A 2618-nucleotide genomic window follows, 5' to 3' on the forward strand; every position below is an offset into this window, starting at 1 on the left:
AACTAGTTTTGCATTATTTTTTAGTCACATCAGCTGCCAGTATGTGGTGCATGGGATACTTAAGCTAACCCAAGTTTTGTAACTTGTAGTTTTTGTTTTATGTTTTAAATTCATTTTAGTTTCATGGTTGTATTGAATTGAGGGTATATCAGAGGGAAGATTTATCAAAATCCATACTGACAGTAATACAATTTTATGAAAATTGTTGACTGCTGTGCAGACAACTGTCTGCAAGTCTCAATGAATATCTAAAAGCCTCATAAGACTGATATAATTTAAAACACTAAAATATTTTTCCAAAGTCACAATATTGTTTTTAAACCACATTCACACATTGTTTAAATTGGCTATAACCTTGACATGAATGCATGTTAAAAAAACAAAACCTTTGGTTGCATTCCAGGATCTTTAGCAAAGCTGTTGCTCATAGGGGGCTGTCCAGGTTTCTATTATAGTAGCATCTTTACCAAGCACGATGAGGTGGCCATTGCTGTGACTTGAAACCATTTGAAGTTGAACAGAATAGTTTTGTAAAGTAGCCAAAAAACAAACAAGAACACAGGTTACATTTCCAGTGTAACAGATAATTTTATTGAAGATTAAACTCCACATTCACCATCACTTTGCAATCAAAGTTTCAATACAATATTAAATTATATCATTAAAATGACATACACATGATTATCTCGCCATTATGGCCCTTTCAGTTTGAAGTGTCACCTTGTGTCAGTCACGTGAAGACCGACCTCCTTTGCTTCATGCTCCTCCCACAGCTGAGCCACGTGTCCTAGCAGGGGCGACCTGGAAAACGCTCAGACAACAGTGACTGTGGAACATCCAATCACCATCGACTATTGCCATCAATGACAATGCACTGCTAACAATACCTGCCCGGGTTTACCTGGATTTTACAATCCGTGAAGAGACCAGAGCCGAGCATAGCGCAGCAGAGCCGGGCCCAGCCGTTTGGTCGATTCCCTCCAGGCGGCGGCACGCAGGGCTCGGTAGCGCTCCCCAGTGGGCGGGCGGGCAGCGTGCAAAGGCGCGCCGCTGTGAGACAAATAAAGGCCCAACTATGAATCACGCGCACACACACACTATACATGATCAGGGCTACAAAACAGAATGGAACACCACATGATACATGAATCACACTCAAATATTTACAATTAAGCTCTTCACACCTTTTAACAATGAGCTGAATTAAAGTCGGGCTGCTGAGGGAGCCGGGCCACGCTCACGAAGTTCGTCCTGGTTACCAAAACATTTCACAGGCCTCATCAAAGTTCCGCTCTTGAAACGCAAGGTAGCTCTCAGAGTCCAGGGCAGTACATGAGCTCGTCGGTGAAGGACATTCGCTAAACTGTTGAGCAGCTACTTCCTGTGAATCCTGAACTGACTTGTTAATGTCAATATTCATGTCTTCATACAGGTTTCCCATCAGGTACTGCGTGGTGTTTTCCGGCGCCATTACACCAGCTGGATGACGGTGCACACAGGCCGTGGCGGTACTTTCCTCATACATGAAATCCCCATTCTTTCTGCCCGTGTGGCCCTGCAGGCCGCAGAGGCCGTCCTGCTGAGCCCGTCTCCGTTCCCGGGGGAGGTATTTTCGAATGGTGGTCCTCACCGTGGTGGCTCGACTCTGTTTGAGGGCCTCGTCCTCCTCCGCGGACACTGGGAAAAGCCTCAACGTCAACTTGGAGCCAAACTTCATGTTTTTCCGCAGATAACTCGTTTTCATTCTCTTCGCTTTAATTGTCATCATTTTTACACACATGTCCGACGAAAAATAACTTGAGAAAAAAAATCTCTTCTTGAGAAACTGGGCAGCTTTCCCTTCTTCTCGCTCCGCATAAAGTTCTTTAAAAAGTAAAAATAATGATATCGAAGGATCGCTTTTCTTCTCCAAAACACCTTCTTATAAGCGCAAAGCAGAATATATTTAAAATTAAAGTCTCAAAAAGACAATCACTATAATGAGAGCACAGAAAACGTCGACCACACTCTGCTCGCTTCACACAAAACTTTGCTAACGCAACGCTCACGTTGTATTTAATCACAGAGGATACCCACAATCCATCGCTTTCTATAGGTAATGGTGTTGTTGAATGTAGGTGCTGCCACCTAATGGTGAGGAAGACACAAAACTCTGAAGTGATTACCGTAAGTACAGGAGAAATAAAGTATAACCACGGGATTTAATTTCATTTTTATTTTATTTTTGAATAATTACAGCTTTCTACAACCCAGTATAATATATAGAAACATTGGCAAATCAATAAAATACTTTGTATTTCTTTATAGGAAAATAAGAAATAAGCGCAGTTTTATTGAAACATGCAAACATATATGAAAATACAGTATATAAGGTAAAGACAGAGTTTAACAAGCCATCTGCTGTGACCATTTGGGTGTGACGGGAGGAAGAGCCAGAAATTAATAGTAATTAATGATTAAATGCATAGTGGTGTATAAACACCATATTGTGAGTAAAAAAGCAAGAAGTAGTTGTCTCCAGGAACAATCCTGCAGGACACTGGGAAGGTCAATCAATGACGGATTGTTATCCATTGTAAGTTTTTCTATCCTGTTATGATTTTACTACAATTCAGTGT

General features: G+C 41.4%; 1 long non-coding RNA gene across 1 annotated transcript; it reads right to left on the reverse strand.

Annotated features, from left to right (window-relative positions):
- Window positions 1-563: 563 nt before the first annotated feature.
- Window positions 564-2056, reverse strand: LOC120433756. Its single transcript, XR_005608739.1, has 2 exons — window positions 1185-2056; window positions 564-1050 (listed from the first exon to the last, which is right to left on the reverse strand). It is a non-coding gene; the product is annotated as an uncharacterized LOC120433756 (long non-coding RNA).
- Window positions 2057-2618: the final 562 nt, after the last annotated feature.

This window comes from Oreochromis aureus, linkage group 17, assembly GCF_013358895.1.
Source record: "Oreochromis aureus strain Israel breed Guangdong linkage group 17, ZZ_aureus, whole genome shotgun sequence".
Lineage (NCBI taxonomy): Eukaryota > Metazoa > Chordata > Actinopteri > Cichliformes > Cichlidae > Oreochromis > Oreochromis aureus.